The sequence below is a fragment of the Rutilus rutilus genome (assembly GCF_951802725.1).
Source record: "Rutilus rutilus genome assembly, chromosome: 16".
NCBI classification, from domain to species: Eukaryota; Metazoa; Chordata; class Actinopteri; order Cypriniformes; family Leuciscidae; genus Rutilus; species Rutilus rutilus.
This window is the reverse complement of record NC_140224.1, coordinates 18,087,781-18,103,628: the sequence shown is the minus strand read 5'-3', so window position 1 is coordinate 18,103,628 and position 15,848 is coordinate 18,087,781. Positions and strand designations below refer to the sequence as shown.

The window sequence follows — 15,848 nt, the reverse complement described above, 5'->3', positions numbered from 1 at the left end:
AATATATGCCTGCAACATATATCTATACATATATTTGACTTATCTGAGAACACAATATATGACTGCAACATATATCTACATATATTTGACTTATCTGAGAACACAATATATGCCTGCAACATATATCTATACATATATTTGACTTATCTGAGAACACAATATATGCCTGCAACATATATCTATACATATATTTGACTTATCTGAGAACACAATATATGCCTGCAACATATATCTATACATATATTTGACTTATCTGAGAACACAATATATGCCTGCAACATATATCTATACATATATTTGACTTATCTGAGAACACAATATATGACTGCAACATATATCTATACATATATTTGACTTATCTGAGAACACAATATATGACTGCAACATATATCTATACATATATTTGACTTATCTGAGAACACAATATATGACTGCAACATATATCTATACATATATTTGACTTATCTGAGAACACAATATATGCCTGCAACATATATGAACATTTATGTGTCCAAACATGTGAAGAAAATATTTGAGTTCATCCATATATGATACCATATATCTGCATATATTACAGTATAGTATTGGTTTCTCGCATATATGGACAACATTAATTATAAATATGTGACATACATATTTGTTTTCAACATATTTAATAAATGTATGTAAACATACACTGTAACCCTTTACTGTAAATTTATAACGAATTTCTTACAGAATTGTACTGTATTTCCATAATACAGTATTAAGATGTATCTTTTACAGAACAGCTGTAAATATACAGCACATTTCTGTTTTCGTCCTGATAAATTCGTTACCACCATCATACTGACTGAAAAGGCATTGCATTGTGGGATTGATTTCTTTCGCGCTCAATTCAGTTCAAATGTGACGCGTCATGCGAGCAGCAGCAGCAGACAGTAACGTTAGGCAGCTACAACAGGCAAACTCGTTTTGTCAGCGGGATTCAACTGAACAAAATAATCATTCCTGTTATCAAGATAAACAATGTCTGCGAATCTGTGAGCAATTTTAAAGCTTTTTTGAGGTTCGGTTCGTGTTTCAAACATTAGTTGCCTGTGACGCAGCAGAAAATGGACGACGTTAACGGTAGCAGCTACCTGAAGACGGATGGAAGAATTTGTCATTGAATAATCTAACCTGCGCGTGACGATAAGTGGGATTTAGAGTTTGAGAAGATGGAGAATTGTTCAACTGAGTGATACGGTAAGCCAATAGCAGCTATATAAGTTTTTTTTTTTTTTTTTTTTTTTTTTTTTTTGAGTTTCTACATTGTTTTCACGTATTTGGTTTGATTTTGCGAACGCGGTTTAACGTGGCCGCGCAAGCAATTCACTGACTCTGTTCCACCTGTTTACCAAGTAACGTTAACTTCGACATTTCATATAATAGGCAACCTTTACCATGCTATTTGCATGACGTGCATTTGATATATATTTTTTTCGTTTTAGGCTTTGTAATCTGATGGCCATTGTTAATGTAAGTGCTTTTAAGTAGTGTTACAGTTATAGTCTAGCCTATGTGGTAAAAAAAAAAAAATGCTGTCAAATTCTGTCAGTTCTGTGATCGTGCTTTTGAATCGTTGTCAGAATTTTGCTAGCACATGAAAATCCATGTTCCTAATGCTGTTTTCAAATGTAGTAGGCCTATTCCTGATTGCCATCCCATGGTCCTACAACTACTCCCTAATTCAAAGAAGTTAGACGGTGTTATCCTTCAAGCAGATAAGTAGAGATTATTCAGCAAATCTCATTAATTTGTAATATGTTTTATGTTTTGGTTCTGTTGATCAAGGTTGTGCTGTCCTTTTTAAAAATTGTTTCAGGAATTTGCATCGCTGATGTCCAGCAATCTACATTTGCCAGAAAGTCCACGACTTATTTCCTGGTATGTAAACATTAAAGGGGTAGATGAAACCTAAAATGAAAAGCCATCATTTACTCACCCCACTGCAAAATATGTTTTTCTTAATTAGTGTTTTTATTTTGTTCCCAGTCCAGATATCTACAATTCTTACATGAAGAAGCATTTAATAGACACGTAAAAATTGTCTTGTTTTCTTAAAGAATAAGTCAAAATTAAGTGAGTTTATGCTTAAAACAAACAAAATTATATGCCAGTGCATTTTAGCATTCTAACCAATTTTAATTTTTAGTTGAAAAATGTAATTCATAGAACTATGAATAGACAACTACATTGAACCACAGTGGAATCCACAGTAGTTATTTTAATTATTAATATTATTTATTTATTCTTTTTTTTTTTTTTTTTTATTCCATTACAGGTCAATCTCTAAGCAACCAGTGCTGGATATTAAGTTTGGAAGGTCAAGGTGTGTGTGAAGGATCACAGCCTCTTCATCACTGGCCTGGCAGCACTGTTTTCCTCCTCCTATAACTTCAGCTTGCAGTACCAGGAAGAGGCAGCACCTTGAGTTTGTTCAGAGGTTAGTCATTGGCATATTTGCCATTCATATATATATATATATATATATATATATATATATATATATAATTAGACTGAATTGTGTCACTAACCTTGACTTGACAGTATTTATTATGTTGACTACTGGTATGAACAATATGGCCCTGGTTTCCATACAGGGCTTAGCTTAAAGGAGAACTCCGGTCAATTTTAACATTGAGCTAATTTTTTTGTACATTTGGAGTGCTGTCAATACAGAGAACAACGACAAAAATCGGTGTTGCCTACACCGAGTTATTCTATTTTTAAAATTTGCACCCTATTGACTTCAATGGGGCAAGTAGTAAGCCTGCTTTTTAGCCTCTTAACATCCTTTAAGTGTCATTACAAGTGCACAGAAAATGTGAGTGATTCCTTCCGAGTGAACACGGGTGGATCTGACTGCAGTAGATGTTAGAGATATTAATAAAAATGAAGTTAATTCAGCCAGCGCTCATACCTTTGTTTACATCCTGTTTTCGGTGGAAGGCCATAGTAATCGATTGTCGAGTTCACGCGAATAGGTTTAGTACCTATGATCACGCGCGTGAACTCGACAATCGACTACTCGTTCATCTTCAGAACACAAATTAAGATATTTTTGATGAAATCTGAGAGGTTTCTGAACCACCCATAGACAGCAACGTCTTTGCAACTTTTAAGGCCCAGAAAGCTTGTAAAAACATTGTTTAAATCAGAGGTCCCCAACCCCCGGGCCGCGGACCGGTACCGGTCCGTGGGACATTTGGTACCGGGCCTCACAGAAAGAATAGGCTATATAACTTAACGTATTTTCCGGACTATAAATCGTTCTGGAGTATATGTCGCATCAGTAAAAAAATGCGTCATGAAGAAGAAAAAACATAATATAGCCTAAGTCGCACTGGACTATAAGTCGCATTAATTTAGAAATGTAGCCTATTTCACAAAAAAAAATATATATATAAAAAAAAGAATAATAATAATTGTTCGGATGGGACTGTTCACCCTTACGGACGTGCAGCGCTCTGAAAGCGGCACAAAAAGACTGCTTTAAAACTTTCACAGAGACCTCAGAGTCAGACAGAAAGCAAAAAGCCTGTCTTTAAATTGTATTTCGTTTTGTATTAATTGTATCTTAATTTTAATCAATGTTTCATCACCCAATTGCCAGGATTTAATAAGAAGTAGGCCTAAATATAATAGAAAATATTTAATCAGGACACGGAGGCGCGGGCGCGTGAACTGGAGCTGATCTCATAAATTAACCGAAATTCAGCGTATAAGGTAGCCTACTTGCCTCACAGACCTGAGACATAGAAAGCTTGAAATGTCTAATTTTAAACAGAACAATTCAAAACAAAAGAAAACTGACTGTTCTCTGCTTATGTAATTCGTATATGTGCATTTCTCTCGGGCGCGTTCAGGCATACTGCGAAGATCGAGTCAGCATTGTCAACTTCATCTTTGCACAGAAAACACTTGTTTAAACAATTAAAATGTCTCCTGCTATATTTTACATATTCATAATCATTCATTTTGGTTCTTAAAATCGGTTCTTTGTGACAGCTTTTAGGTGCTTTATTGGCAGCGCCACCTTACATCGCATCAGCACCGTAAACATGGAGATTTTTTTCTTTTGGGGGGCTTTTTGTTTGTGTTCAGGCTTTCTCAGTTGTCTTTAGACGCGATATTACGAGTACCCTGCTAATAAAATTGCAAGTAAGCCTACACATTGGATTCACGTTTATCCTATATTTAATTGTTTTTTATATATTTTTTATATTTTGTTGTATTTATCCGCCGCACCTTAAAGGCCAGTCCGTGGAAATATTGTCTGATATTAAACCGGTCCGTGGCGCAAAAAAGGTTGGGGACCGCTGGTTTAAATAATCCATGTAACTAGTGCAACCTTAAAGGAGAACTCCGGTCAATTTTAACATTGAGCTCATTTTTTTGTAAATTTGGAGTGCTGTCAGTACAGAGAACAACGACAAAAATCGGTGTTGCCTACACCGTGTTATCCTCTTTTTAAAATTTGCACCCTGTTGACTTCAAGTTTTAAACCTGCTTTTAGCCTCGTAACATCCTTGATGTGTCATACAAGTGCCCAGCCATGTGAGTGATTCCTTCAGAGTGAACACGGGTGAATCTGACTGCAGTAGATGTGAAAGATATCTTGTTGAAACATCTACAAATGTCCGTATATAGGTGAAAATGCCCCTTGAAATCAATTTAAGGTGGCAAATATTACCCCTTAATAAAAAATGTTAATTTCTGTCACTGCTGTAAACTGACCACTGCATAGAATAGGAAAAATATGAATATCTTTGTCAGTCAGCTGTCAACAGGCCTAAACAAGCCATGGCACCAAGCACAGAAACACAATCAGTAAAATGTTATCTAATTATTATCAAGAAAACTTTGAAAATATCGATCGAGACATTTTGTCAATATTGCACACCCCTAATGCATGGTATTAATTTTGATTTCTTCGGGTCTTAAAAAGCCTTAAATTTGACTTTAAAAAATGTGCAGAAACCCTGCTTCATAATATTTAGGTTGAACCACTGTAGCTATATATTTACCAATGTTTTTACCACTTTTCTGGGCTTTGACAGTTGCAATGATATTGATATCAATGGAAGGACAAAACTATCAGATTTCATCAAAAATATCTTCATTTGTGTCCCGAAGATGAACAAAAGTCTTGAGGGTGAGTAATAATGACAGAATTTAAATTTTTGGGTGCAAACATGCATTTTAGTCTGGTAAATCATGTTGTCATATATGCAATAAACATTGCAAGGCTTGCAATTAAGTTAAATTATTTCTGTCACAAAGGTTTGGGCTGGATTCTGGCAGTGTGTGCTCTATATAAACGGAGAGTCTAAAGACTGCCTTTCCACTGATACTCTGATGGCACCGGATGAGGGGATGATATTGTTAATGAGCTGGGTGATGAGTAGACAAAAGTTGTAGAATAAAACTTTAAATCTGGCAACCCCACTTCCAAAAATTTAGTTAGTTGACAGTGCGCATGTAAACAGACACATTGAGTTGATGTATTTTACCAGGGCAGAAAAAATATCAGTTATTGATCACAACATCCAACATTGCATTTTTTTTTTTCACAACATCCTACATTGCATTTTTTTTATTTATTTTTTTATGTTCAGTTTTAGACAGCTTTTGTGCTGTCTCTCTTTGTCAAAATATATACCTTCAGTTAATAATATTTAATTGTTGTTTTTTTCTGCCTTTTAGACGGTTTCTTGACATCAATCCTGAACGTAGATCAAAAACAAAGTAAGGACAAGTAACTTCAAAGAAAACTGGCCAAGTTGTGCAAAACAAGAACACCACTGTAAGCCTACAGGTGTCCTCACTTCTGCGAAACCTTGCAGACTTTGAATGGGATTTCGTTTGCACTTTTATGGACTTCAAAAAAGAATCAGCATTTCACTGTCGTTATAAAGCTTGGAAGAGTTAGGACATTTTTTAATAGAACTCTGATTGTGTTCATCTGAAAGAAGAATGCCATGTAGACCTAGGATGACTTGAGGGTGAGTAAATCATGTGCTAATTTAAATTTTTGGGTGAACTATTCCTTTAAGTGCTAACTGTTACCTGTTTGTTGTTAAGTGTTAAAATTGCATTTTATGTTTAAAAAGTAATTCAGCCAACATGTTCACAGAAGGCAATTTAACTAAATAAATGTTTTAAAACCCAGAAAATGTTGTTTTCTTTTTCCTAGTGTGACTACTCTTATGAAACCTTAAAGTATAATATTTTAATTATGTAATAATAAAAGCAGTATTCCCTGTAAAAATACAATTTATTGCTGTCGACAAGTTTAATAATGTAAAATGTGGTATATACTGTATTTGGTAATTACAGTGGAGTACTGTAAATGCTGTTTACTGTAGTAGTGCTGTAAAAATACAGTATGTGGATAGCAACCCAGCTGCCAGTATTTAACTAAATTTACAGTGAAACGTTTTACAGTGTACATGCATGTGATACTGATGCATTTTTAAAGCTGTGGCATATGGTTATGGTACTTTGTGGATGTATTTGTCAAAAATGACAAAACACTGCATTATTGTATTAAAATACTATATTTGGTATTCACACAATAGACAAAATCTCCAACTATAGGCATTTAATTTCAAGGCATTCAGATATAAGATTTGTATCCCTAATATATGTGAAAGTATGTACTATAGAAATAAGTACATATATGCATGTATACATATATGCGTCATATATGCATGTATACATATATGCGTCATATATGCATGTATACATATATGCGTCATATATGCATGTATACATATATGCGTCATATATGCATGTATACATATATGCGTCATATATGCATGTATACATATATGCGTCTTACATATATTTTACATATATGTGCATATACGGGAAAATATATGGCACTTACATGAAAACGGCCATTTTTGATATATTTTGAAATATATGTTTCATATATGTATATGTATTTTACATATATGAATTTTGCATATATTCTCATATATGCAGCAGACATACATGGGCACTAACATTATATATGTAATTTACATATATTGACATATATTACATTTCTGTATGGGATGATCGCTAGGTGAAAGAGGCTCTATGTGATAGGATTTATCTGACCTGGGTGACGCGAGGCCGCTAGCAGACGGTTGGTTTAGCCAGTCTGTCTGCTTCCTGACCTGGTGCCCAATTTGTCATGTTTGAGCTCTAAGACTATGAGCCATATTACTAGATAGAAGAGCAGCACCATCCCAGGAGGGATGAATACCATCTCTTTTCAACAGGTCAGGTTTGCCCCAAAAACTTTTCCAATTGTCTATGAATTCTATATTATTACACGGACACCACTCAGACAGCCAGCGATTCAGTGAACACAATCTACTAACTATCTCATCACTCCTGCGAACAGGAAGGGGGCCAGAGCAGATTACAGTGCCTGACATCGTACTTGCAAGTTCACACACCTCTTTAATATTAATTTTGGTGATCTCCGACTGGCGGAGTCGAACATCATTAGTGCCGACATGAATAATGATCTTAGAGAATTTACGATTAGCATTAGCCAGCACTTTTAAATTTGCTTTGATGTCAGGCGCTCTGGCTCCCGGCAAACATGTGACTATGTTCGCTGGTGTCTCTATTTTCACGTTCCGTGTGATCGAATCACCAATTACTAGGGCACAATCAACAGAATTCTCAGTGGGTGTTTCACTGAGCGGGGCAAATCGATTTGTTGTGGTAATCGGAACGGAAGAGTGGTTTTTTGATCCGCGACTAGAGCGATCCCTCACTGTCACCCATTTGCCCGGCTGCACAGGCTCTACTTCAGCTGGAACCGAATCATGTAAAGAGTTCACTATGCTATGCGCATCCAAAATAGTATCTAAAGCTCTAGCACTCTTACTATCCTCAATTAAAGTTTGGATGCGTGTCTCTAATTCTGAAATCTTCTCTGTCAGCCTAACTGTCTCCTTACATTTATCACATATAAATCCTACATTGCCAACAGAGAAGTCTATGCTAAACATGTGACATGAAGTGCAGGTGACAATAACAGGACAAGACATTACTCACCGTGTTTGTTGACTGATTATTACTTGAGCTTTTATTAACTCAAAGGCGCGAGCGCGCGAGAGAAAAATAAATAAATAAAACAGCTGAGCGCACGGGTGGCGCGTTAACAGGCTAGCAGTAGCGAATTAGCGTGTTGTGCTAGTAGTAATGGAAGCTAGCGATGTCAATCTGAGATGTTGGGTAAGCTGTATTTAGTATAAACAACTACAAATTGTAGTAAATGATGGTTCAAAACAAAGAAATACGCGGCTAAGACGGAGCTTACAGCACCGAAGCAAACACACTCACAGCAGGCAGCGAGGCAGACAGGAGCAATCGATCCTGAAATCGATCAGCTGAAAGAGGAGTAGTAGCTCCTTAATAATAGTTTAAGATTTACTAAAGATAAATGCATCAGGGAAAAACAAGGGAGATTCGTCTTTTTACGTGGAGAAATAGATGGTCAACCAGTAACATTGTTTAACGTATACAACCCACCAGGAGAGGGCGTTGCCCTCATGAAAAGAATCCTCCATCTGTTAATGTCTGAGGCTAAAGGATTAACTATAATGGGAGGGGACTTTAATTTAGTGATGAACCAAAAGATAGACACTATAAGTAGAATAAAACACAAATCAGAACCAACAGCTAAATTATTAAGGGAAGCAAAATTTGAATTGGGACTGTTGGATGTTTGGCGTTATCTCCACCCAAAGGACAGAACCTTCACCTTTTATTCTGATGCACATAAAGTATCCTCAAGACTGGATTATTTTTTTATGTTAAAGCATGACCTCTCTAAGGTGATTACTTGTGAGATTGTTCCTTTTCTATTGGCAGACCATTCCTCAGTCGTCATTGAACTAAATTTGTATAGGGCATTAAAAACAAGCGTCTGGAGATTTAACAACTCATTACTCATGGATCAAATGTTTAAAGAAAAAATGACAGAGGTTATTAAAACATTCCTTGATATAAATGACAACAGTGAAATAAATCTGGTATTATTATGGGAAACAGCTAAAGCAACTCTAAGGGGAGAGATAATAGCATACTCATCTTGGAGGAAAAAACTGAGAGAGAATAAATAAAGGTTAATAGAGAACAAAATACAAAAGTTACAAGAATTAAAAGTGAGGGATAAAATAATAGAAAAATAACTGAATGATGCAAAAAAAGAATTAGAGAGTATTAATTCGGAGAACTTGGTGAAATATTTTACTTTTGCTAAACAATTATTTTATGACAATAGCTCCAAAGCTCAACGAATTTTAGCCTCCAAAATAAAAAAGAACAAAGAAAAAGCGGTAATCAATACAATTATGGATAATACAACGCCAAGGAGAGGGGGACAAGAAATTTTATCTTGTTAGTAGTATTAACATATACTTTGTGTCACTTTTGGTTGATTTATGACCCCCTGTTTGATTGATTTATGACCCTTGTCACTAGTGATTGACAGGGAATCCATGTGTCACTCAAACTGACTGGTCAGTGGGTGTCAATTGTTTTTACAGGGGGAATGTCTGTATGAGGGAAACTGTTGCTGATTGTATTTTCCTTTGATTGTTGGGGGTGAAATTCACCCATGATGGTATGTTGACACCCTGAGTGTCAAAATCGTTGTTGTTTGATCAATAGAGTAGCCTATATGTTAACTGAGTCAAAGTATTTGAGTCAAGACATTCAGGAAAACCATTACCCCTACACCACACTGGCTATATTCATTAAAATAACATGTCTGGGGATGTTCTTTTAAGTCAAGTCAAGTCATCTTCATTTATATAGCGCTTTTAACAATGTTGACTGTTTCAAAGCCGCTTTACAGAGATAAACGTATAATTTAAGGTAACAGAGATGGTTTTGGCTTTATAGCGGTTCTTTAATAAAGTTATTTTCCGGCTAAAGTTAGTTTTGATTGATTCGCTTCTGTCGCAACAATCATTTGTTATTAAATTAGGGGCTGCTAAGACGACACCATTCTCTCTACACAAACTTTAAACGCGATCCTGTGAGAAACGCTGATGGCGTTCACATGCGCATTAAGAATTGTTTTCTGTAGTTATGTGCGTTTGAATATATGTGCGCAGGTTTGTAATTCCCTACAAACCAAGCCTAAACAAAGTACTGGTCTTTCCTTATAAATTTTGATACAGAATTTTATTTTATTTTGTCACTTCAGGGTAGGTACACGAAACGAATTTTCCCGACAATGCCTTATCTGTAGAGTGGTAAATGTTCTTTTAAGAACAACTGTGTGTGTGTGTGTGTGTGTGTTCACCTCAGTAGGATCAGTAGTACCTGAACCATAGGTTTATGTTAATGCCTAAGACAAAGAATCAGACACGTTCATCAAGCCAAAGAGTCCTAATTACCCACACACCCCCCATACTATATTCTTCTCAAAAAGGTGTCTTTTTTTCTAGAACATCTGTATCTGTTTCCCGACGCCAATAGGATCAGTGTTAAAAAGACAAAGAATCAAAACATTTATCTAACTCACAGTGAAGGTGTTTGCGAGTGGAACTGGCGGGGGAAGAATGCATCCTAAATGGGTTTGATAATGGTTTTAGGACAGTTGCTTAGGCTAGCCTAGATGTTTAAAGAATGACACTTCATCAAAAGCTTTCTGGTGATGGGTTCGCACACAAAAACATCTTTTGGTCATGCATTAACATTAACTTTTGGTCATTACTTTTGTTATTTTAGTATTTTTTAAAGAAAATGTTTTAGTTTTTACCCCAACCCATAGTGTGTGTGTGTGTGTGTGTGTGTGTGTGTGTGTGTGTGTGTGTGTGTGTGTGTGTGTGTTGCAAACCAACAAATATACATATTTTACTACAAAATTCTGAGTAAAATAAGACACACAGGGATTTTAAACGTTCAAACATTTTATACATTTGTTTGCCATACAAAAAGCAAGAAAAGTTGTCTATTTCCTTTAAATAAAACTTTTACTTTATTGTATTCTTTAAAACAGACTGATGACCAGCATCTTTTATTAGTACTGTAGCCGAGAAGTTTCCTCACATGAGTAAAACACAATTTTCACTTAGAAAACTTTAAATGTGTGACTGAACCTTTTTTTCTTTTAACAAACCTACATTTCAAATTATATTTGTGTGTGTGTGTGTGTGTGTGTGTGTAACAACCACAAGAGATACATGTTGACACCTAAGTTTCGGGTACAGTGCAAACATGCAATACTCAAGAAATCTCATCTTAGTGTAATCTTCATGTGGTCAGAACACAAAACTTTCTGTTGAGTGATCCAGACAAAGCTTCATGCTAGAAAATATCATGGAAGTCACTAGCCCTTCAACATCCAGCACAAAATTAAAGAGATGCGCTTAGGATGTTTCGACTATTAACATCTTCTATGACCCCCAAAAACGGGTGATATCAAGGTTCTATCAAAGCGACACAATATATAGTTAGATATATTGTGTGTGTGTGTGTGTGTGTGTGTGTGTGTGTGTGTGTGTGTGAATAGTTGTGCTAAACTCTCTGTGTGTATTTTTACATGCCAACATATTCTGTCAGGGGTGTGTCACACTGCTGTGGTGCAAAGTTTTCACACTCTTGAATAACTTTCAAACATAATATTTATACAGGAGTTACTGTATGTGTGTCCAAAACACCTGTAAAATTCAAAAGACCAAATCAGTAAGAATACATTGATTCTCAATAGAATACATTGATTTCAATAGCATACATTGAAAAGTAACATTTATAATAAATACACAAAATCCATTCGTGAGCAATTGTGAAAGTTTGTTAATTTGGTCTTGTAAGTGTTGTTTTATCACTCCACTAGTGTCCATCTTATTCAGATAGCACTATTTTGTTTGTTGGACTCTCCTTTCAGAACTGTCAACATTCGGTGTTTTATAGGAATAAATGCAAATTAAGAATTTGAGTGATAGTCTTTCTGCTTGAGAGTGTTTGACTAAGTTGATATTTTTTAGTGCAACTTTACAGCTATCTATGATGTGGGGTCACATGAAGCATCAGCACGAAAAGTAAGTTATTCTGTTTTACACTTAATCTGTTACAACTGAATCACATCTGACTATTGCACTGAGAGCTGCACATTCATTAACGTTTGAGGCTGGTAAACAAAGTGCCACACTCTGGTAAAACCTGCAGATAAAAAAAAAAGAAAAAAAAAAAGACTTGTGCATAAATCACCATGTAAAATTAAGACCCCAAATCACTAAGAAAATAAGTTAGGCCATACAAAAATGGTTTATGATGCATACAAAATATAGAAAACTCAAATGATGAGCAATTTGTAAGTTTGTTACACGTTTGTAACTATGGTTTTGCAAATGACTTTTTTATTACACCACTAGATTAGTCATCTTGTTGAGATGACACAGTTCACATTTCTTTGTTTTTTGGTCTGTGTTTTGTTTTAGGCGAAGACAAACCGATGTAAGTTCATGCTATTCCGCACATGGGAAAACGTGTGTGATAAACGCAGGCCTTTCATTTAAGAGACTTTTTAAATATATGACTGAACTTTCTCTTTTTGACAAACCAGTATTTTATATTATATAACATTATACTTAATATTAAATTAAGTTGTTTAACGTCCGCAGAATTGTTTATTTCAACGTCCCGCTTAACATTAAAGATTATAGTTTGTTTTCAATTGTTATCACCATCTTCTTTGACTCAAATAAAGTTACTATATGTGCTAAAAATCTTTATACATTTTTTGCTCTTCTGTCAGATTTGTTAGAGGAACTATGCCACACTGTTGTAGTACAAACTCATTAAGAACTATAAAGTTGCATGTCCTTGTATACAGGATTTATGTGTGTACAAAAGTAATTTCAAGAGGTCAGTTTATTACGAAAGAGTGTAAGGGATATAAGAAAAGAGAAAATTAGCCATAAAGAATACAGAAATCCTCTCTCCTGGTCTATTGTGAAAGTTTATGTCGATACAGTATGTAAAATTATATTTTTCCACTAATCGATGACCCGCTTTACATTTAGTTTCTTTGTTTTGTACAGTTTGTACAAAGACTACTCTCTGAGCTTGGTCAAACATGTTCATAGGAATAATGAAAAAATGAACAAAAATTTCATTTTGAGAATTAAATGTCAGTCCTTCTACATGACACTGCTTGAGACTAAACAAATGAAATTTATTTTAGGACATCTTTCTGGTCTATCTACGCTGTGGGATCGCAAGACACAATGAACCAACATGAAAAGTGAGTTATGCCGTTTATTCTGTTACCTATTCAACCGTTACACTTCAAACTTTTCAAACTATTACACTTAAAACTCTGCATTTCACCGCACAGTCACAGATACACAGTTCTTTTTTGTTTGTCTCTAAACAACTGTTAAGTAAATTAACTACAGTTGATAACTAGTAATTTTAAGTGAAAGGTGCAATGTTTCTGTCCATGCCAATACTTTGACACCAGTGTTTTAGGCGTCTGTCTTTTAAGTTTGATCCAGAAAACAGGCGTTGTGTTTTATGTCTTAATACTTTGTTCTCCTTTTTTTTTTTTTTTTTTTATGAAACATGCAGTTTTTGTTCACATCAGCAGAGTACCTAAATGTTTTAGTATATCGTAACTTTCAATAGTTAGCTAGCAAATGCAAGTGAACTGTTTATTACTGTGATAATTTACAGTTATATGTGAAACAAGCTCAGTCACATCAGAGTTGAATTGGAACAGTTATTGTCACGCATGTTTAACAGTGCTAGTGATCTTGGCCTCATCAAAGTTCACACAAGGCATGTTTTCACTGTGGTGCGTTTCATTCTTCCAAAGTTCCATTGCTTCAAAGTTTAAGTGTTGCATGTAACAGTTTGGAGACATAAAAAAAAATAAAATAAATTATGCTACTTTTGATTTTGTGTGCACTTTTCCTGAAACAAACTGTTTTAGAAACTGTTAACCGTGCGTGTGTGTGTGTGTGTGTGTGTGTGTGTGTGTGTGTGTGTGTGTGTGTGTGTGTGTGTGTGTGTGTCTGTCTTCCTTACACTTTGAAAAACAACTGTTTCCTCTAATCTGCTGTAATTTTAGTGAGCTCTAGGCATTCTCGGCTTCTCTTTGTTCAAATAAGACAATGCTCCCATGAATTTTGGGGTGGTATGTGGATATAGAATGCAGCACAAGGAACTCTTAAATATTTAATCTAATAAAACATCTATGTAGTGTTTTTAAAAACACTGTAAAACAAAGGTATGAAGACATCTTTCTATCAGAGACCTTCACAATCTATTTGTAAAACAAAATACAGTGCATCAGAGTACAACCATTTACCAGCAAATTACTGTAATCACTTTTGTTTGAAGAAAAAAACTGGTTAATCTCACTAAGTGTGATGTTTTTTGACTGCTGAAGGTGTCACATCCTTAGAGCATTACAACCCTGGATGTTTCTCACCTACAGCCCAGCCTCCTGAATTTGGTATTGAAATAAGATTTAGGATAGTAAGTAAAACTCTAGTGTTAAAATGGCTACTCCAAAAACTCCTGAAAACATCTAGAGTGATGTGTGTAACACCGACAAGAACAGCAACAGATGAACAGTTAACAAGCTTAAACAGATGAAGACCTTCACTATCCACTCCAGAAAATTAGTTTGACAAAGTTTCTACGTGAAGATGAAGATTTTGTGAAACAGGACTTTCTGATGTCTGATGATCGTGTAGGAAGATTTGTGTTTGACAAGGGATCACACACACAGTCAAACTCTACGCTATGGAACCTTACGAAGATTATACATTGAATGTGGTTATCTGCTTTTGACTGCCATAGACTTGCCATTTTACTACACCAAAAAAAAAGGAGAAGATTTTATTGGTATAAGTGAAAAATAAAAATAAAATTGCTACTTTTTTCAACTGGGGTGGCACCCGATGTGTGGTACGTGTCAAAGCAGCGTTAAGTCTGACTCTGGTCACGTTACACCAGAATGCTGCAAAATAAGTCTATATTTTCAGTGGAACGACAGTTTTCTCAACAATAGACAACGCTGTTAAAGTTGAGTTTCATTTATTTTGAGCATTGCTAAATGATAGATTAGTATTTAATCATGGTGATGGGTGTGAATATGTATTGAATAGGGCCATGTTACAGCAAACCTGAAGATTTGTTCATTGTACTCTATGATATTGTAATGTATTGAGTTGCTTCTGTTTCTATTACTTGTCCCCATCTCTGTGTTCATTGCTATATGTTTGTGGAATACTGTTTAAAAGTGTTTGTATATTTTGAAAAAACATTTAAATTATTATCGATATGTGCTGTTATATACAACATTGGGGTTTGATTTTACTCAAGACAATTTAATATGACAATGTCGCCTAAAAGTCTTTAACTTAACATAGCATCTTAACATTATCATTGGTATAGAAGTTAACAAAGTCTCCACAGAATGAAATTCCATCCCATATACTTTATAAATGCATGTCATGGATCTTTTTGCGAACAATTCACCAGTGCATATGGTAATTTGTGTTGTTTTTTTCACCTCCTAAAGACTCAGGGTCGCAAGTTGTGCAATAGCTACGGTTTTTTTTTTTTTTTTTTTTTTTTTGAGCTCAGACATGGTCACAAAAGAATAACAAGTTAAGTGACTCAACCATTTATTTCATGCACATACAATATTTAATATATATTCATACATTGAAGTAGTAAAGAAAATTATTTTTAAAAAATGGCATTACATACAAACAATAAAATAATAATACTAGTGCTACGCATAGATCTGTTACAAATGTACATAGAGGATATCAACAACGTCTAAC

General features: G+C 35.0%; 1 long non-coding RNA gene across 2 annotated transcripts; it reads left to right on the top strand.

Annotated features, from left to right (window-relative positions):
* Window positions 1-261: 261 nt before the first annotated feature.
* On the top strand, window positions 262-6,661 carry LOC311306548. 2 transcript variants are annotated; one of them, XR_014630177.1, is made up of 6 exons: window positions 262-1,227; window positions 1,473-1,500; window positions 1,663-1,908; window positions 2,306-2,467; window positions 5,085-5,179; window positions 5,731-6,661. It is a non-coding gene; the product is annotated as an uncharacterized lncRNA (long non-coding RNA). The 2 variants fall into 2 exon arrangements; XR_014630178.1 differs by lacking the exon at window positions 5,085-5,179 and having other exon boundaries at window positions 5,731-6,660.
* Window positions 6,662-15,848: the final 9,187 nt, after the last annotated feature.